Source organism: Camellia sinensis, chromosome 6 (assembly GCF_055761805.1).
Source record: "Camellia sinensis isolate YWXY chromosome 6, ASM5576180v1, whole genome shotgun sequence".
NCBI lineage: Eukaryota > Viridiplantae > Streptophyta > Magnoliopsida > Ericales > Theaceae > Camellia > Camellia sinensis.
Window position 1 is genome coordinate 204997792 of NC_138966.1, and position 22657 is coordinate 205020448.

Here is a 22657-nt window from a genome sequence, read left to right on the forward strand (position 1 = left end):
ATAGCCGAGCCTATTTCTAGTTGTATTTTGCATGTGTTGCATTAGCCATCTTAACATAGCTAGAATCATGCATTGATTACTAACTAGCTTTTGTTTTGGCTCGGAGTACACTGTAAGTGTTTTCGCTTCAGCATACTGCATAAGTGTGAGTGTTGCCATGATAGCATGCTTGCCATGAGGCTAACTGCTTAATTGATTAACTGCCTGAATGCCCGTGGGTGAAGGTTGGGTTGCTTGAATTGGAACAATTCATCAAATGCGAGTTTTAAGCCCACTTCAGAGTGGCAAAATCATGTTTTCTTAAGCCCACTTGAGGGTGGAAAAATCACGTCTTAGCCTACTTGCGAGTAGCACCTTCAAACCAGTTTTAAACAAACAAACATTAGATGTTTTGTTCCAACTTGGACGATCTAGTCTATACTTGTGTGTTGTGCGCATCACATAGTAATTCTAGCTAATAACCGGAATAAGAACGCATGTGTTTTCAAAAACAAGATATCATGCTTAGTACAGGCCGATCTTTGATCGGGCGAGCGGGGGTGCTCATTGCATGACCTTCCCCTCTCGTACCCAAGTTCCCGAGCCGAGGCAACTTTGGTGATGACGGACACGTGGCCTTAGTCACGAGTCAGGGTTTCTTAAATTTTTCCAAAAACAAAAACATTTAGGTGGCGACTCTGTATCTGGCAAAGCAGTCCATGTTTGGCATTTCTTTATTAAAATCAGTTTTTCAAAACGATTTGCCAGATTTGGACTCTTTGGTGATTTATCTACCTTGCATTGCACTTTGCGAGATTAGATTCAGAATCGTGACATTGAGTCTGAATTGTAGTATGCTAAAGAACAAAATGGGATTTTCTCGGGACGTTCGGGCACGTCTACAGCATGGAAGACCCTCTGACCTCGGGGTTGGTACTTTGAGGTTTGTGGAGTTTTGCTGGATGCATCAACAAAGGGATTGATATACACTGACTGGGTTTGCTGATCTCTTCCGAGCACAGAATTAGAGCTGAAAGGAACGTTTCTGGTACAACGGCCCTTCTCTCGACTTGCCCCTTAATTCAAACTGCTTTCATTCTGAGTGACGAAAGTGTCATCCACAGTCTTTGCAACAACTGCGAGAACTTGCTATTTGTTCAGCCCTTCCGCTTTCAAAGCCTCCACAGCCCACAGAAGGTGTTCATGGGGATCAATGTCTACCCCTACCTTGTTCTTACCACTTGCCTCAGCTTGGCCAAAGGATTGGGTTACTATATCAGAGCGAAGCCCAGTTGTTGTCGACACGCTAACACCCAGATCTGAGATGGCTTCAAGTTGGCCCTTTTCAGTTGCAGCTTGCCCCAAGATCGAGGAGCCTTTTGGATTGAAACTTCTAGCCTATGATGTAGTCGACAATGAAGCCAAAATTCCAAAGGCTAAGTCTGCCACAGGTCTGTGAAGATCTTCAATCATGCTTCCCAGCTCAGAAGTAGTGGGTTCATGAGTTTGAGATGATTGGGGTTCAAGTGCATCCATCGTGCTTAAGCCCATACTTTCCGGGGTAAACACCTCGGGCTTGAGTATATGGGTCGGGGTGTATATACTGGGGTTGTAGGTGGGTGGCAGTGTATGGCCGAGGTTGAGATGTGGATGAAGTACTTGGTCCTTGGGGTTTTGAGGTGGAACTATTGTCCGGTTATCAATGAGATTCTGGATCTCATGACGAAGGCGGTAGTAACCATCGGTGCCATGGCCGCGCTACTGATGATACACGCAGTATTTCGTGGAGTTATGCCCGGCAGGGAGTGGGTTAGGCAGAGGTTAAGGATCAAGGGGTTTGAGATACCCTCTCTCCATTAGGACTTTTAGTGCGTTGGTTAGGCTCATATAGAGGAGAGTGAAAGTTCTGCCCTGAGCTCGGGCTAGGCTGGCTGTTTGTAGACTGGCCTTGGCAAAAGGGTCGGCCATGGAGACTGTATTGACTTTAGCGGGTTTGGGAACAGTGCTACCGCTAGCATTGGTACTCCTAACAGAAACCCTCCTTCCTGGTTTACTTATTCTGAGAATAATCCTTCTGTTAAACGCATTCTCGATATGAATCCCCAATTCATGTAAAATTTTGAAAGTATATAGCGGTGCCACTATTAACTTTTGCAGCATATCAGGCTCAAGGTTCTGCACCACTATTCGCACTTGGTTCCTCTCGGAAGGGCGATTTGTCATATGTGCTGCCTTTGTTCTCCACCTTGTAACAAATTCCACAAAAGGCTCTGTTGGGTTCTGGCGGGTTGCTTCAAGCTCTTGCAAGGTCATTTCAACCTGGGTGTTGTAAGAATATTGATCAACAAAGGCCTCAGCCAATTTCTCCCAATTTTGCTTCACTGTATCCTCCAACTCGGCATACCAAGTGGCGGTTGCACCCGACAGGGTTCTGGCATACAGAGAGAGTTTCTGCGGCTTAGTCAGACCCATCAGTTTCAGGATACCCACAAAAAGCCAGACATGTACCATAAGATCCCCAGACCCGTCAAAACAGTCAATATGTGGCATTCTGAATCTATCTGGGAGCCTTACGGCAACCTCGATACACCCATCCTCAATGTCATGAATGGAGTTAAAGCCCTGTGCCATTTTGACCTGCTCCTCAAAGTTTGCAATTTTCTCCGAGCTCGGATCAAGAGCAGTAGTATCAAGGGAATAAAGCCTCTTAGTAGGCTGCGGCGAGGGTCTGAAAACTCGGGCTTGAGCCAACCCTTCTCGGGGATCCGGACCATGCAAATCTTCGGCTAGCGGGAGTGGATCCAAATTCGACTGGGTCCTGAGATTGGATGTGTGGTAGATGCCCTAGGTGGGCATTGCATTTCAACATTGGTCCCATCCTGCATGGCGATTCCTTGGTTTAATGCTGCCATCATGGCCACAACGTCTTCCGGACTCTGTGTCATCACGGTCTGCTGAGTTTGAACAAAGGTGATGTGACTGGTGACTGTCGGATCAGATGAACCGGTGAGCCCTAACTGGCCTTTCTTTGCCTTGCCTCAGCGAAGGAACACTTGTTGCTCTGAATTGAATCTCTGACCTGACAAAGTTTATCAACACAAGTCCAATGCACCAGGGGGATATTGGAGCCTTCTGAAGCTATAGTTCCAAGACTACCTAGCAAAAGAAGAAAGCAGACAGCACCTCAGCCTGATTTCACAAAAACAGATATAAGCATAGCTGAATGACTCCACTCTTTACTGAATTCTGTCCCAAAATTCTGCCTGTAAACTGATACCCTCAGGTAAAATTGCTTCCCAAAAAATACTGATGCCCTCAGGCCTGATACCCGGACTTGCAAACTGATACATACATTTCTGTAGAGACACACTCCGAAAGCACATAGCAAGCAAGTGAGAGCCAAAACACCCCTATGGTGGGGTAGGGTTTCCCTGTCCTATTTTCATCAAGAACTAGGGTTTCACTACGTACGCAGCGGTTTCAAACAACCTGCAATCGAGTAAACAACCTGTCCTAGTTTGGAATGGTCACTATGGATTTCGATATGCAACTAGGTCGAATGGTCAAAAAGGATGCCTCGGTAACAACCAAGGTTTACGTTCCCATCGTGGCAGAGCCCGTAACCAGTCAGCCTTATTGCACGCTTTTCCAAGCAAGCCCCCGGTAAACCGTTCAGGAATAGCAGACGGCAAACACGGTGTCCTAGGCGCACCGATGCAAATGCAATGCAAAGAAACACATAAGTGTAGACAAAACAACATATCATGAGTTCGAGTCAAGTTCTCTAATTCCCCAGCGGAGTCGCCAGAAACTGTAGACGTGCCCGAACGTCCCGGCTCCGTGCGCGAAGGCGCGAAATCCGTTTTGTTCTTTGCTACTACAATTCGGACTCAATGTCACGGTTCTGAATCTAATCTCGCAAAGTGCAATGCAAGACCGATAAATCACCAAAGAGTCCAAATTCGGCAAATCGTTTTGGAAAATCGATTTTAATAAAAAAGTGTCAAACATGGACTGTTTTTCCAGATACAGAGTCGCCACCTAAATATTTTTGTTTTAGGAAATTTAGGAAACCCTGACTCATGCCTAAGGCCACGTGTCTGTCATCATCGAAGTTGCCTCGACTCGGGAACTTGGGTACGAGAAGGAAGGTCATGCAATGAGCACCTCTACTCGCCCGATCAAAGATCGGCCTTTACTAACATGATATTTTATTTTTGAAAACATATGCGTTCTTATTCCGATTATTAGCTAGAATTACTATGTGATGCGCGCCGCATACAAGTATAGACTAGATCGCCTAAGTTGGAACAAAACATCTCATGTTTGTTTGAAAATGGTTTGACAGTGCTACTCGCAAGTAGGCTAAGACGTGGATTTGCCACCCTCAAGTGGGCTTAGAAAACAGGATTTTGCCACCCTCAAAGTGGGCTTAAAACTCGCATTTCGATGAATTGTCCCAATTCAAACAATGAAGCCTTCATCCACAAGCATCCAGACAGTTAATCACTTAAGCAGTTAGCCTCATGGCAAGCATGCTAAACATGGCAACAGTTACACGCATGCAAGATGCTAAAGCATAAATACTTACAGTATACTCCGAGCCAAAGAAAGAAGCCAGTTAGTAATCAATGTATGACCTAAGCTATGTTAAGATGGCTAATGCAACGCATGCAAAATGCGACTAAAATAGGCTCGGCTATTTTAAGATGGCATATGAAATGCAACTTGATAACATGCGGTTGAACACGTATTCAAGTAAGTATTGAAATTCAATGTAGTTTGTATGATGCGCCGAGCCTGGTGCATGCAAGACAGATGAATGGATGCAAACATGCAAACATAAGTATGCTAATTGAAATATGCCCTAAACTAACCATCAAAAATGGATAAGTAAAAGGGAGAAAGACGTGGGGTTGGAAGATATTTACACACACACGCACACTTATTACAACAGTTGGCCCTCTCGACAAAGGGTCCGAATAAATCAACTAGCTAGCTACGCTACACTAATTAATTATTACAAAACCTTAACTAATTAAGCAAATTAATTAAGTTACAAAACCAACTAAGTAAGAAAAGAAAGAAGCTGAATCAAGCTGCCACAGCTCTGCCTCGGAATGATGAATGATGCATGCTCGGTCGCGTCCTCCTGAAAATCCGTTACCATGCCTCATGTTGCTTCTGTTTGCACTGCTTTAGACTTCTGAAAACTGTGCAAATCTCCAAAACACTTTTGATCCACCTCATGGACATGCTGAGAGGTCATCGGCTAAGAGGTGTGGCCATCAGCCAAGGGATAGAGGTCATCGACCAATTTTGAGGCTATCGGCCAAATATTTATAGCCGATCGGCATACCAGATAGCCGATCAGCCATTTCTTCCTGTAAACTCTCCTTTCTGCTACAACAGAGCACAAACAGAGGCATGGCAATGTATTTGCAAGAAAATGTGTGTGTCACCACACTCCTTATCATGTTCAAGGCTCAAAGGAGTGTAGTGCTCGACTCTCGAGCCATCAATTACACATTTCGATGCATGATGGCCAAAGAGGCTGAGTTGTACAAATCGATATCACATGAATGCACAAAAACACATAAATGCCTTAACCTTTATCATGCATGATCAAGAGGGTCGGGGATTGAGAATTGAGGCACGTTTCATCACTTCAAGTATGAAACGTCCCTCGTTTCTTATGTTTGGCTTAATACCCAAACCAAACACAATACAATGCAAGGTATGCCAAACACAATGCAAATAATGAGCATGCAAACAACATGGCATGTAATAAGTATAAAACAATGTCATGCAATGCGACTAACATGCAAAAACATGCAATGCGACAAGCATGCAACAACATGCAAGATGGACTTAAACTAAAATGGACAAACCTCAATCATGCCCACATCAGTGGCCAAAATGTTGAAATGATGGCATGAAATGCAAGACAATGCATGCGCATGCTCTAGCCCACCAACTAAGCATAAAAAGTGCTCAAGGAGTGACAAATATAAGAGTGTAGCAACACTATAAGCACTGAAATAAGGTATGAAATGATGCCAAATCATTCAATCAATACAAGCATGGCATGCAAGGGTCCTTAAATCATAAAGCTACCAAAGAGGACTACAAATGATGCATGCAATACATGGTACAAAGGCATGAACCAATCATGGACAGAGTTCAAATAGGTCTAAACAAAGACCAAAATATGCTAAGATTGAGGCACAAATGCCTAGGCATGCATGCATACACACTAAGCCACAAACAAGGTAACAAATGCACAACCGTTAGAGGCACACAAAGGGTGAATGAAGTGGGAACATGGCAATGCTACATGCTCTGAAATGTCATGTGGAATGATACCAAATCATGTACATTATACAAATGAAGCATGCTATGGTGCCCAAAGCTTAAGGCTAGCAAGGCACTTGCACTACAACTATGCAAAACATGAAGCATATGGCAAGGGCAACCCAAAAAGTCCTAGAACATGTTAAAAGTAGTCTAAAACATGTATGGAAGGAAGCCAAAATATGCTAGCATGAAGGGCATAAGGCATGATGGATGCAAGGCAAATAAGGTGGATTACACTACACCTATCAAGACCAAGCATGAGATGGCTTCGCCAACAAAAATCAGAGTTATATCATGGCAAAATAACCGCAAATGCACATTGAAATGATAGCTCGCAAGCTTAGGTATGAAGGCATACGCAAAGGCTCATGTTCAAGGCATAAAGGACCAACCCTTCAACGCATTGAAAGAGTGAAAGATATGAGTGCATGGAAATGAAACATGCTATGAAATCACATAAAAAAATGATGCCAAATCATTCAAATATCAAGCAATGCATACTAGTGGACTTGATGCACAAAGCTAACAAGCTAGAATGAACCATAGCTATATAAATCATGGCATGCATGACCAAAACAACAAAAATCAGAGCTTAAGCATGCTAAAACATGACCAAAATCTTCTTAGAGTTAAGCCAAAATCATGCTAGAATGACATGTTAAAGCATGATACACATTAGGCTAATTCACGGAATTGCACTACAAGTTCATGGAGCATGAAAGGGCCAACCAAACCAAACCTTAATAGAGGTATGACATGGCAAAACATCACCAAAAATATGCTGAAACAGAATCAAATCATGCTAGAAAGGCATGCTACTTCATGAAGCATACAAGACTAATTTGTGAGAAATACACTACAAGTGCATAAACCATGCAAGGAGTGAGTCCACCAATCAAAATCAGAGTTATAACATGTCAAAATAACACCAAAAACATGCTTGAACTAAGCTAATTCAAACCACAAAAGCATGCTATTTTGTAAGACTAACAAGGCTAGCAAAGAGGATTTACACTACAAGTGCAATAAGCATGCAAGAGGTGACCAAGATAGCCAAAAATAGAATTATGGAAGGTCTGATAAGTCACAAAAATGACCCTAAACAAAGCCATAAAGAAGTAAAAATACATGCTCATTTGGTTGGCCATCAACACTAGCACACAAGACAAGAGGAGAGGGGATCACCCTCTCCTATTTGGGCCCTAAAAATAGGGTTTTTACCACTGAAAATCCATTGGATTTTAGTGGTTAAAAAGGCACAAAAAGTTGTTTTGAAAGGTCTTGGAAGATGGCTCAAAAGCTATACAAGCTAAGGAACAAAAGGGAGAGACAACCCCCTAGCCAAACAAGGCTTAAACCATCATTTTTAGGACTGAAAAACAGATATTTTCTCAGTTCAAAACCACCCCAAAAACAGTGTAGAAAGAGGGAAAAACAATCGTGCAAGACAAGCTTAAATGGGGTAAGTTGTATACCTTTGAAGCAAAGCACACACTAGGCACAAAAGAGGCACTAAACCAAGCTTTAATCCTTTTTTTAGAGCTCAAACAAGGCTCCAAGTAAGCTTCAAGCAACCTTAACCCATAGATGGACCACTTTCATCAAGGATGTCTAGGCAAAAGAGAGGTATTTCTCTACTTGCATGCACAAAAGGCAAGAGGGAGAAGCTTTAGAGAGAGAGGCAGAGATCAAGCTCTGAAAATTGTAGAGAGAGAGGGAGTTTTAGTGAGAGAAGCTCTCAAAACTTGCTTAAGAAGTTCTAAGTCTTGAATATGAGATATTTGGCTTCATATATAGCAATTTAAAAGTTTTTGGTCAAAAATATCTGATTTGGGACAGGTGGCACAAACTGGAAATAGCTAGAGGACAAAATATATTCAAAAAAAACTGAGTTTGGGTCACTCTTGGCCGATTGGCCATCTTTGGTGCCAATCTGCTACTTGTGATGGCCAATCTGCTACTTTTTTGGCCGATTGGCACATTTGTAGCCGATAAGAAATTCTGCTCTGCAAGTCCAATTTCAAACGGGCATAACGCATTCATATGAACTCCTTTTCAGGTCATTCTTGTGTCCAAATTGAAGCCCCGGAAGTAAGCTTTCCAATGGTGGAAGTCTTGCATCAAAATTATAACTGTGAAAAAAGTTATGCCTCTTTTAGTGAAGACTGCTCAGTTTCGGTGCATCCGGAATAATGCCCAACTTCAACCAATCATATCTTCTCTATCCGGACTCGTCTTTAGGAGATTCTTGAGTGAAAAATGAAGCCCCAGAAGTCTTCTTTCCAACAGTGGTGGCCTCATAGCTTAAATCCAAGTATACAAAATGACAAGCCCGATTTAGCGAGGATCGATCGATTTTCTCTTAACGATTCATGCCCAACTTCTTCCTCAACTGGGTTTCTTCTCTCCACTCTTTTTTTCTTTAACTCCAAACCCCCGAACAAGGTGTTTTGATAGATTTTTCAAAGATTTCATCTCTCTTTCATTCATTTCCACTTTGTCCTTGCTCAGTTTACTGAAAAGCCTAACATTTAACGAAATGTGAGCCTCCGAACATCGCAAAAACCTTTTTTTAAAATATTTTAAAAGAGAGGGTTTTAAGATCTAAAAATATTTTTGGTCCAACAATGGGGTGTGAGGTTTGGATTTGACGCTCTCCTTGCCAAAGAAACTGACCCTTTGCATAGCATAGTCCGCACAACTTTCATCACCAAGGAAGCCATCAGTAGCGCCCAAGTCTTAAGGTCGGTCAAAAATGGGGTGTCTACAGCAGCGGACATCCTTCTATTTTTGACAAGTGGAGAGTTACCAAATGGCAAACAGCAGGCCGCCAAAGTCAAAGCCCGGTCGTCCAATTACATCCTCATTAGCGGCCTCCTGTACAAACACAGGTTTACACGTCCATACCTCAGGTGCCTTAGTCCTTCCCAAGCGACCTATGTCATGAGGGAAGTTCACGAGGGTGTATGTGGTAATCATTCGAGTGCCAGGTCGCTGGCCCATAAAATACTCCGCACCGGCTATTTCTGGCCTATTCTCAACCAAGATGCCACTGAGTTTGTGCTTAAGTGTGATAAATGCCAACGCTTTGCCAACATCCCCCATGCCCTGCCGACAGAACTGATTACACTCAGCAGTCCCTACCCGTTTGCTAAGTAGGGCATTGACTTAGTTGGTCCATTGCCCACTGGTAGGGGCCAAACCAAGTTCGCTGTGGTCGCCATTGATTACTTCACCAAATGGGTGAAGGCGGAACCCCTCGCTACAATCATCGAACGAAACACAACCAGATTTATCTGGCAATCGATTGTATGCCGATTCGGAATCCCCAAGCCATCGTCTCAGAAAACGGCAAATAATTCAACAATGCCAAGTTCAGGAAATTTTGTGCAGAGCTCCACATTTAGCCATGTTTCTCTTCCCCAGGCCATCCCCAAGCCAACGGGCAAGTCGAGGTTACCAACCATTCTCTCTTGAAAATCATCAAAACTAAGTTAGAAGCCGTTAAGGGACTTTGGGCTGAGGAATTGTCAAATGTACTCTGGGCCTACCGCACTACCGCCCGAACCCCCACTGGGGAGACCCCATTTCGCTTGACATACGGCGTTGAGGCGGTCATTCCAGTGGAAATCGGCCTGCCAACCCCGAGGGTTTTTCACCCGAATCCTGAACTCACCGAAGAATTATGTCAGGTTAACTTAGACCTAATTGAAGAGCTCCGAGAGACCACTGCTGTCAAACGGGCCTTGTATCAATAGAAAATGAGAGCACACTATAACCGCAAAGTCCGACGGAGGGAGTTCGCTGTTGGGGACCTAGTTTTGCGCGAGGCAACTCTCACCACCAAAAACCCTACCGAGGGCAAGTTGGCAGCCAAGTGGGAAGGACCTTACGTTATTAAGGCAAGGCCTCGCCCGGGCACTTACCGACTCCAGGATATGGAAGGCCGAGACCTCCCCCACCCGTGGAACGCCGAACACTTGTAGCGTTATTTCCAGTAAAGTACCATGTCCTATTTTTGTATTGATCAATTGCTGTATGACAATCTACACACTTGGTTATTTTTGTCCTTTCCATACATGGTGTAAATTTCTGATCAATAGGTTACGCCTTAAATGACAATGACTTTGTATCTCTATTATCTGCGTTGCGTTTCCATAACGATTTGTTAAACTGAATTAATTAAGCCTCAGCCAAACTGAGCACGAAGAGCTCGGCCGAACTGCATCAATTGAAATTCCAAAATGATAGAGCCTTCCCAGTCTTAGTCGGAACTCGAATGAAGACTTAGTTAAAATCCTGGTCCATACTACAACATTTTTTAACAATTTTTACATTCCTAATTTTACATTTTTAATTTAGTCAGAATCCAGGTCCATAGTTGTCCACGCCCATCTTTAATTTTTAACATTTTTCACATTTTCGTGCATATCTGTTTTTAACGTTTTTTGCATCATGGTTTTCTCGCGAGTTAGTCTGGCTGCCCATTTCTAAACTTTTTGGAATCTACTAGTAGGTTTCACAATTCATGCACAAGTCTTACTTTTACAATCATTCTTCATTAAATTCTGCTCTGTCATTTTCACTATTTTCAAATTTTCAACTCAAAAGAAATAACGACAACAGTGTAAGGGAAAACTCGTTGTTTTATTTACAAATTTACAGTTACATACGATTCATCGCAGAAATTACACATAACAACAAATAAACAAAACACACAAACACAAAATTTTTACAAAAATCACTCTTCCTCAGTAGAGACCAGACCTTCCTTCTCAACCTCCTCGTCTAGGGACGTCTGGGCAATGTCGTCTTCACTTATCTTCACGCGGCTAAAGTCCACGTCTGGGAACAGCTCTTTCGCTTTATGTTTGAATGTCTTTTAACCGCTGTCCCAGAACTCAGCCATTTCATGCTTATAAAAATCCAACCGCTGGAAACTCTGGATAACTTTCTCTTCGCTTGTACCTCCAGCGGCCGCTCCCGACGGCCCAGCCCCCCCATTACCCTCATTCGCCAAGCTGGTCGCGATCACGGCATCTATGGCCATCTGGAAATTGGCGGACTCCTTGAATTGCTCCACCGCCGCCATACACAGGTCGGGGTACGCCGCCCTCTCAGATGCCAACTTTGCCCTTTCCCTCGCCAGTTCCTTCTCCAATGCTGCAATCCTACTATCGGCCTCTTCCTTGTCCTTAACCAAATTTTCGTCACTGGTCATGGCCTCCTTCCATCTTTCGTTGGCAGTGGTGCAGATTCTCTGGACCTCCTCTAGTTTCCTCTTCTTGCCCGCTAACTCGAACTCTGGCAATATCGCCTTGCGGCGCTCCGTCTCCAGCTCTGACTTGGTTGCGAAGAGCTCGGCATTAGCTCGGTCCACTGAGTAGCTCTGCACCAGCACCAGCATCTCCATGCTCTTAGCCCTTTGCGCGTGTTCTAGCCCCTAGCGCACGCACTCAGAGCGGCCTTTCTTTACCCCGCCGTCTCCACCCTCAGATTGTGTAGCTGTACCTTTGCCTCTCCAGCTGGGCCCTCAGCGGCTCTATCTCCATCTTCGAGAGCACTGCTTTGTTCATCAGGGCAGTCGCCAGGGTCGCTGCCTTCATCTGGGCTAAGCAGAACCCCTTCAGGAGGTCGGCCTCTGTCAATCGCGCTAGTGACCGTACAACCGCATCTTCCACAGCTCTAACCAGGCGATCGGCTGTAACCCTGGCCTCCTCCCCTTCTGCCGAGCGACCTGCCAGCGTACACGCATGCTATAATGCGGTCGCCAACGTGGCACTCATCTTTTGCTTGTCAATCCTAGCCTTCCCTTTACTAAGGCTGGGGGTTCCTTCTGGCGCAGATACCACCGTCGTCGCTATAGGGGCAGTTGGGCCCAAGTGTTCTTTCGGTACTTGGGCACTCGGACCCTCATCTTCCTTTGCCACTTGGGCGGTCCCCTTCGCCTCCTCTGGCGCCGCCTCTACCCTTTCCTCCTTCATCTCTCCAACCGAAGAGGCACGCTCGCCCCCAACCTTCACCTTTTTCAAGGCAGGGGCCTCTTTTCCCCCCTCTACGCCCCCTATCTTCTTTCTTGGCTTCTTCACAACCGTCTCTACCTCCTGCTTACCCCTTTCCTTCAACGAGTCTACTGGGGGTGGTAGTGGGGCAAAGCCAGCTAAGCCTTTGTCGCCCAGTGGCTTGGGACGCGGTCAGACCCGCTCCCTCATCACCAACTTTGGGGCAGGCCCCAATTGTGCTTCCTTGTATTTGTTCAGTCTGGTGAACAATCTCCTCTCCTTCTCCTCCTCCGCCTTCCTATGTACCTCCAATTCCTCCCTCGTCGGATCCTCTTCTGACGGTTGCGGTCCCAAGTTCAGGGCAAACAACGTCGAAGGAAGGACCAACTCGTCCCACCTCAACCCCTTCTCCTCCCTCTACTCCCTCACCTTCTTCACCTGGTCTTCAGCCGCCACATCCAACTTTGGCTCAACTGATTTTGTGGGGACCTTCCATGTTGTGCAAACTCCCCTTCCACTATTCGCTAATACGAAGAACCATCTCGGTCTCCACCTCTTTACCGAAGACGATAAGCCCGCCACTAGACCCCGGCTCGCTACAACCTGCAAGGTTACCCACGTCTCTTGTTGACCAGAGGCCTTGTAGCATGAGAAGAACTCCTCTACCGTCATGGCCGCTCCTCCGGTCGCCTGCGCCCAAGCGCTCACACAGGCCATGACTATCTTCCAGGCATTCGGCATTAGCTGCCCGGGTGCCACTTCTAATCTGTTAAACACGTCCACCACAATTTGGGGGAGGGGTAGCCTCAAACCCCCTCCGCAGCGCCACCTCGTATAGGCTGAACTCGTCCGACCGTACATCTGACGCCCTCTCTTTGGACGTGGGCAGCCTCAACCCTATTTCTGCGGGAATCTGGTACTTCCTCCGTACCCCCTCCAACTCCTCCACTGTAAACGTGGATTTGTTTGGCTTGGTGTGCCAATGGTCCGGCTCCACTTGGCTAATGGGCCTCGCGGCCGCAATCATCATCATTAGGTAAGCCCGCACCGCTTGACCAGCTCCCCGCCCCTCCTTTCGCTCCACCCGGTACTATTCCGCCAATTCCACCGCGTCGTCATCGCCCAACGAGTTAAGCCTGGCGTCTGGCACTTCTCCTCGGGCCATTTCTCCTACGTATCTACGTATCGCTTCGGACGTTGGCACAAGAAAGTTCGTAAAGTGTTGCAGAGGTGTGTCACACGAGACAATGGAGTTCACCTTAGGGATGTGTTGGTTTTTGGCAATAAGATAGGTAAAACGAATAACTCCAAATGCCCACGGTTTGCCTATATTCTAAGGGTCAAGATCCAATTTTGCCAGTTTGAAAATTTTTGAAAAACTCCCGCCCCTGCCTTTTCACTGCCCTATATTACCCTGTCCCTTCACTTCTTACCAGCGCGTCACCTCCCCATTAAAGGATTACGCCACGTGTGCGCCCACGATCCACTACTCCCTTCCCCTTCCCTGTCCATTCCATTTCACTTCACCACGTGCCCCGCCACTTCCCCCTCTCACTTGGCCACCCTTCGCGGTCAGCCCTCTTTACAGTCGGTCCCTCCATCCGACCACCCCCCGCGGTCGGCCCTCCTTATGGTCGGCTCCTCCACTCGACCACCCTTCGCGGTCGGCCCTCTCATTGGTCGATCCCTCCACTCGGCCACCTCTCGCGGTTGGCCCTCCTCATGGTCGGCCCCTCCACTCGGCCACCCTTCGCAGTCGGCCTTCCCCATGGTCAGTCCCTCCACTCGGCCACCCTTCATGGTCGGCCCTCCCCATGGTCGGTCCCTCCACTCGGCCACCCCTCATGGTCGGCCCTCCTCATAGTCGGTCCCTCCACTCGACCACCCTTCACGGTCGGCCCTCCCCACGATCGGTCCCTCCACTCGGCCACCCCTTGCGGTCGACCCTCCTCATGGTCGGCCCCTCCACTCAGCCACCCTTCGCGGTCAACCCTCCCCAAGGTTGACCCCACTACTCGGCCACCCTTCGCGATCGGCCCTCCTCACAGTTAGTCCCTCCACCTGACCACCCCTCACGGTCGGCCCTCCTCATGGTCAGTCTCTCCACTCGGCCACCCTCACAGCCCTCGTTTTCTTCCTTATTCCCTTCGTTGGACTGAAGCTGTACTTGGGAATGGGGGACTGCTGACATGGGTAAGCCCATTAAGGATATGGCCCACTACTTAAGGCTCAATTCATGACTCAAATACTAAAGCTCAACATTCTTGGAACCCAACGCTACACTAAGTGCCAATGACATCTAAACACCTGGCAAGTGCAGAACCAGCCACATCAGCAGACAAAGATCCTGTAAAGTTATTGCACCACACATCAGCCATTATTACGATAACCCTTCACGTTGGAACAGAACGGCCTCACCATGAACAAGACAAGCTAGAGCATAGACTTTCGGCCAACATGATGGCTCGGAGTGAAGAAGAAAATGATGAGCAAAGAATATAAGCAGGTCTCTGAAACGAAAAAAAGGTTAAGTTCTCTATCACCATTCTATCTCTACATTCCATCATCCTCTCCCTTTTCTAACTTGATCGTTGGAGGATTCACTGGGGGACTCCCCGTTCCCCGTTGAACTCTTGTGCAGGTCTCTCTACGAGCTCAACGCTTGGGCAACAGTTTGAGAAGCGTAGATCAATCCGACCCGTTCCATCTGGAGCACTCAGTATCATCAGAGAGGATCCCAACTCTATATATGTATATGAAGGTAATAAACAGTGTCTCATAGGTGATATGATTTTAAAAAATTAAAAAAATAATTTTTATCTAATTTCTCAAAACAGGGGTGGGTTATGAATGGTGGTTGAGTGGGGGGATTGGTATAGCAAATTAGCAGTAGCAGCATAACTGGGGATGATAAAACAAATAATGTATGATTGCTTTCCTCTCCTCAACATGTCATGTACAACCCTGTCAAACGTGTCGCACTTCATGTCCCACGCAAGCTTTAAGTGCCCAAGCAAGCACCTTCGCCAAAGCAAGCCCAAGTGTCGCGTCATATTCCCCCACTATCTTAAGAGTAGGCCATGGCCAGATATAAATTGTATTTTGAATCTTAAAATTATATATATAGAAGCCTTGTTGCTTTGCTATCATAATTTCAAACTAGTTCAAGTACTCTCTGTGTTTGGATAGTGAATTCGGGTAGGAGTATAGAATAGGGGGGGAAAAAGAAAAGATAAAAAAGGGGAAAAATAGAAGGAAAAAAAGAAAATTTTACCTTATTATATATTTTATTTTCAAATTTATATTCTAAACACAACAACATGGGCTATATATATCATTGTCATCAACAGTGACTTGACTCATGATTCCAACAAAATCATAGTCAAAATAGCTTGACAATTAGCTTAGGTTTATTCAAAAGAAAATTAAAGGATATATCAACATCAATTGAGAAATCCATTGATATTGGTCCAGTTAAGGCGAAAAAAATTGATGTTTAAATATGTATATATATATATTTTTTATTTTTTAAGTAACTTTTGACTTTTAAATTAACCACTTTTAATTTTTTAATTTAATCACTTTTACATTAATTTAACCATTTTTTAACCACATGCAAATGCGAGGTAGAGCAGTACAGTCGAAATCAAAGGAGTAGTTATGAATTAATCTGCCAACCTTACACAAACAGACAAGTCACTTAAATGGATATGAATTAATCGTAATGATTTGTCTTCAAATTCCTCTATATTTTTATTTTGGTTGTAAAAAAAGACTAAAAAAGACAAATAATACTATATGTACTAATTAATATACTAACGAGTATACTAATAAATGATGTGACATAATTTTAGATATTTTAGATATTTATAATTTGTATAATACGTAGGGTCAGTAATAATGATATAATACTAGTGTGTTCATTAATTGATGCATGTAGCTCCACCAAAAAAAGACAGCAAGTAATTGGCCCTTAATTAATTAATTATTAATGCTTTATAGAATTAGTGACAATGTGAGTTTACGTCAATACTGCGAAGGATAAACATTTAAAATTTTTAAAATTATGACATACCATCTAAAAAAAACTAAGGCCATCTCACCATTCTACAACATTTATTTTATTTCTTATTTCTTATTATTAAGTATTATTTATTTACCAAATAGGATTTCGGTAATTCAAAAGCCTACTTACACCTGACAACTACCCCCACGAACATATGAAAATTCTTACACAAATTAACAAATTCTATTAAAAAAAAGTATTAATTCATGTACCATGTAATATTATAATTTTGAAAATTAAGAACGAAACCCACTTCAATGATATAAAATAAAAATTCCACAATATCAAGTAAAATAGTTTGTATAACATTACGCTTAATATTATTGGGGATCGGAGATCTCGCTCAAGACCTCCCAGAAATTATACTAAGCAGAAAAATACACCCACATCCACACTCAAAGAGACACCATATTTAACGTGGTTCGGCCACAATGCCTACGTTCACCGGAAAGTAACCGGTTATCACCATAATAATGAAGATATTACAAAAAAATTATAATAGAGGAAGAGCTCACACCAACCTCACTCACCCAACTCCTCCTTCCACATGGCCAGCTTATTCTTCAATATGCTGCAACATATGAGAAATGATCACCCCTCACACAGGGTGATCTCCAACAAATATATTCGTAGCATTATTAGTTACATAACTTTTTTTCATAGATAATATATACTGAGAACTCACAAAATGAACGGTTTAAATCATTAAAATAGGCCTTTTAAATTCTCTCATGAATATATATATATATATATATATATATATATATATATATATAATAGTAATGAGTGCAAAGGTATCCAAACTTTTGGAAGCTTTTAAGTTGAATAAAATGAGATGAATTTGAAAACTATTTAGCAATTATTCTAGGAAAATTCTATTCATGCATGCAAAAAATTCTACAAAAATGATATGTTAATATCGTTCTTGTAAATAAACTTATTTTCATAAGTGTTTTATTTTAGAATGAAAATTTCCATTTAGTAATTATTTATGGACGTTGAGAAGAAAGGGAAAAAAAAAGCCACAACATTTCTGAATTGAATTGTGTACTTAGACTGTATTTGGTTGGAAGATTTGAGGAGGAATTTGGAAAGTGAAAGAGAAAATATATGTGAAATTAAGTAAAATATAAATATATTTTATTCATATTTTACTTATTTTTTCTCTTTTTTCTCTTTTTTTTTTAAATCTCTTATCAAATGCCTCCAATCAAACACAGCCTTAGTAGTAAAATCAAAATGGTATACTCATAATGGGCCGGGACCCGAAATTATGAAGCGGAAAACATGGAATGGGACACCACATCAGCAGCTAAATTCAGACAATTCTAAACACTTTGAATAGTGCAAGAAAACATTTTCTACAGCGGATGGCCCATTGCTAGTCCACACAGTCATGGACTCCCTCCAAATATTATAACAGCCCAAATCAAATTAAATGATGATCTATCTAGTTGTTTGGGATTGCTAAGCCTTCAAATTTATTTAAGGAAATGACTTTCCTCCCGTCTTTCATCAGATTGGAGGGTATTGTTAGACCTGTGGAGGCTCATTATAGGTTTTATTTTGATAATCTGAATCGTTTAATATGTAGAACTCGTCGAGTGCTATATGACTGTAAACAAATCACGTTAATCGGACAGTGATAACTATGTAATCAAAACAGATTTTTGTCAACTGTTTATTTTTCACCGTTCATTTTTTTCATACAAAATTGATTTAATCACTTAATTATCGATATCTGATCAATGTAATTTTTCATAAGTATATAGTACTCGACGAGTTCTACACATTTACGATTCAGATTATCGAGACCCGTGACAGACCTCCACGGACTCAACAGTACTCTCTACTGGAGGGAAGCTATTCTCATTATTTAAAGCCCCTGGAAAAGAAAAAGAGAAGTAATTATAATTTTATTTTACAGTGTCTTACCTATATTCATCAAAAAATAAATTAATTTAATAATCGTAATCATGTAATTTCATTATATATATATATATATAAGTAAAACAGTAACATAATTTAAAAATTAGACTGTTTATTTATTTTTAAACCAAACCCGACTACCGTGAAACGTGAATCAACAAAATGAAATCCGACTACCGTTTAATCCATATTATGATGAGGTAGAGACAAACCCAAAACCCGCCCCTTTAACATGTTAAGATGTGACTTCAAAGCAGAAGTCATCTAACAAGATAAGTGGATGGCATTCAAATCTCAAATTGACCCCCCTCAGATTCTGATTAATTTTTAAGCTTTGCAATTTACTAGTTATTGTATTATTATTATTATTATTAGGTTCCCAATCCAACACGGCAAGTACGCTAGCTAGCTGGTGGATACAACTTTGTCGGGTCAAATGCCTTCAAACACAGTTCAAAAACAAAAAGGAAGAGAGTTAAAAATTAAAAAAAAGAAAGAAAACAACATACAATATAATCTCCCCATAAATTAATAAGCAAACGGAAACCAAATGCTACACATACACATACACAAACACAAATACAAGCGCGCGCGCGCGCACACACACACACAAAGTGAAGTATATAACACCACCGACCGTACATGAAACAGAAAAGAGAAATGATAGGTATCATAAAAAAAATTTCATGAAAATGATCATGAAAGATTTATGACCCTTGGATTATACTTAAAATAAAGCATCACACACTAATCAAGATATAATTAAGGTAATCTAACACTTGGATTACACTTAAAATAAAGCACTACACACTAATCAAGGTATAATCAAGGTAATCTAAGAGTCAAATCTTTCATGATTATTTTTATGAAAGTTTTTTCATGATCCCTATCTTTTCTCAACAGAAAAACATACTCAGCCCACCCGCCCACAGTGCCAGCATTAATTACGGGAATGAAACCACACTTGATTACTACTAGCGGAGACGGTGGAGGAGGCCCCCTGCTCAGACTCGGGGACTTAGAGCTCATCATCTCAAGGTCGTCCTCCTACCTCCTACCCCTCCTCCTTTGCCGCCATCAAGGTTAAGGTTATCCTTGAGGTCATTGGATTTCTTGTTGGCAGTTTGGTAGTTGGAAGCTATGGTCTCCTCTCCTCGGCAGACTCCAGAGTTTCCTCCGCTTTGGTTTTTGCAGTTTCAAACCCCTCATTTGCTTTCTCCTTTGCCTTTTGGGATGCTGTCTCTTTCGCTTCGTCTGCCTTGTGGTATGCTACCTGTGCTTTCTGGATACTTTCTCCTTATACTCCTGGGCAGTCTCATAGGTCTGGCCTTGTCCTTTGCCTCTCCTCCTATCTTGTTAGATGATTTTTCCTATGCTGCCTCCGCTGTCTCTTAGGCCTTGTGCTTTGCCTCTTCCGCCTTCTGGAATGCTGTTTCCTTGGCATACACAGCCTTTTCAGCTGCTTCCTCATTCTTCACTTCTCCAGATTTGTCTGTGTTGTATTGTCCAATATTTTTGTATTTGAATATGAGAATAAATAAATAAATAAATAGCATGCGGTGCGGGAATTAAGATGTTTTCCTCCACTACATGATCATGGATCATAATTGGTACACAGATGTACCTACATTTTAATACCATGAGGAGGTTAAGGGAGAGCAGCTGCCAGTAGTACACTCACTACTCTTTTTAAATCTGATGATGTTGTGTTTACATTTTATTAGGTCCAATTTTGGCAGAAACATTGACAGAGATTTTTAGCCTTCTTAGTTAGAAACAAAACAATATTGAATTTGATTGATAATAATTATGGGTTAGTTAGTAGGTAATTAATTAGTAAAATAATGAAAAGGAGTAATAGATAGATAGATACCAGAAATCTCGTCTTTGGTGTGCATAGCAATAGCAGTAGCAGTAGCATCCTTGGCTTCCTTTGTTGCTTTAAACCCGAGGCCTTCGGTGATTTTCTCCTTGGCCCACTCAGCCCATGACTCCGAAGCCTCTTTAGCTTCCCTCCCTGTCTCTGCAGCCTTCTCTTCTGCCTTGTCCTTTATCACCTTCCCCTTCTCCTCCTTTACGCACTCATCCTCCACTACGTTACCACTACTCCCTACTATTGCTACTGCTACTGCAACCACTAATAACAGAATTACCAAATCCCTTCTTACTATAAGATCCCCATACAACTCTGTTCAATTTCCCATTCCTATTTTCATGGTGAAGAGATGATGATGATGATGATCTCTAAGTTCCAATTTTATTATTTTTTTTGGATCTAAGAAGACAACAACAGTTTCCTCATCATCTTCCTCTTTCTCTTCCTCTTCAAATAATAATAATAATAAAAATAGGGTGAGTTCTCAGAAGAAAAAACAACTTAGTAAAAGTAGTAAAATCACAGAATGAAATCGAGGAGTGGAAAGGGGAGGGGCTTTGGTAGTAGAGTTTATAAAGAGGTGGAGGAAAGAGGGAGGATGGATGGGAAACAAAGGACAAGTCTCATGCAACGTGGCCAACATGTAAGGCCTCCGATACTCTCAGCTGAACACGTGTCCCTTTCATCCCCACCTCTTCTGCCCGCTTCCTCCTTCTGAAGTTCATACAGCTACCTCTTATTAATAATAGGGAGCTGTTAAAAGATATGCACCTCATTAAATAGTGCGCCTCATGTACACATTCATGTAGCTACCTCTTATTAGGGGTGAGTAGCGGATATACCGATCCGCCAAAACCGACCGAACCGAACCGATCCGCCGCATTTTGAATGGATGCGTGATGACGAGCGGACGGTTGCGGATTGATTTTCTCCAATCCGCCAATCTGGCGGACGGATGACGGATTTGAAATTCCTTTGGCCGCAACCGAACCGCCGAACCGCCAAACCGCGAACACCCCCAGTAATTTATAAGACTTTGTGTTTTCAGTTTGTTTAAATATTCTGTTTTTGTTTTCAATTAAAAGAGAGTATAAATATTCTGTTGAAAAAAAAAATTCAACTTGAATATCTTTTTTGAATTGAAAAAAATAAACGTATTATTTATCTATATTTTTTTGTTTTTAAATCTATCTCTAAAAATAATAAATAAAAAATATGATATATGCTGGTTTGTTTTTGTTTTAAAAAACAGATATAGATGTAACAATACAGAGACATACAATCTCTACTATTGCTCTATTCATGGTTTTGGTGGTTTGAATTATTTTTATATTTTAAGAACCACAGATTGTAATACTTTATGTGGATGAGACATGCTGTGATTGTAGTATGTGGATGAGACATACAGTGATTGTGATATTCTAAAATTTCAAACTTTCTTACTTTGGATAAGGCATGCAATAATTATAATATTTTTTTAAGTCATTAACTGTAATACTTTCTCTTTTTTTTTTGAGGAAGTGCACAAGTTGAATTATGTTGAAAATTTATAAAATTTTAAACCGTCAAACTGATTCGCATCCATCCGCCAATCCGCTCAATCCACATCCGCCGGATTGGCGGACGGATGCGGATTGATTTTCTCCAATCCACCAATCTAGCGGACGAATGGCGGATTGGAGGTTCCGTGGCCGCAACCGACCTGCGCCCACCCCTATCTCTTATTAATGTTGTTATAATTTTTGGTACAAAAATACAATCAACGTGCTATGTTATGCTTTATTGGTAAAAATTAAGATATTTTGTTAATGACGTTATGATTGTGAGAAAAAAAGTTATACTCAATGTGTTATGGCTATGATTCATTAGTAAAAGTTATGATTTGTACCACCAAAAGTTATGATTTCTTTTGGTGAATCATAATAAAAATGGTTATGATTCAAATGTTACAATAATTTGTTGGAAATAATTACATTTGTTATGAGTTATTCTCATATTGTTATGATTGATAGTGTCTTTGTTATAATATCGTAGTGTATATTATGATATTATTATAATTCATTGTAGTGATTGTTATGATATTTAGGCTAGGTTTGGCATCCCTTAAAAAAGTCAAAAAGTCACTATCCTATTTAAGTCGCATCATCTTATTTAAGTCATATCATCTCTCTACCACATCACTTCAAACTCAATCCATATTTCATAAAAAGTAAAAAAATACACTTATTTAGAACATTCCAAACAACCCCTTAAACAAAGTTATGATTCTTTTATGTAACCAGTTAAATGACCTGTTTAGCATGTTACTTTTTATAACGTGACACAATATGAACCACACGATAATTATATAACATATGTCTTTTTAAAAAGTGCGCATTGTAGATTTTTTCTTAATAATAATAATAATGATAATGATAATGATGCAATGGCCTCATTTTTGTATTACAA

At 42.0% G+C, this 22657-nt stretch overlaps 1 non-coding gene across 1 annotated transcript; it reads right to left on the reverse strand.

Moving 5' to 3' along the window:
• Positions 1 to 18839: 18839 nt before the first annotated feature.
• Positions 18840 to 20750, reverse strand: LOC114317233 (uncharacterized). The gene is made up of 2 exons (XR_014331611.1): positions 20207 to 20750; positions 18840 to 19825 (listed from the first exon to the last, which is right to left on the reverse strand). It is a non-coding gene; the product is annotated as an uncharacterized LOC114317233 (transcript).
• Between the last annotated feature and the right edge of the window lie 1907 nt (positions 20751 to 22657).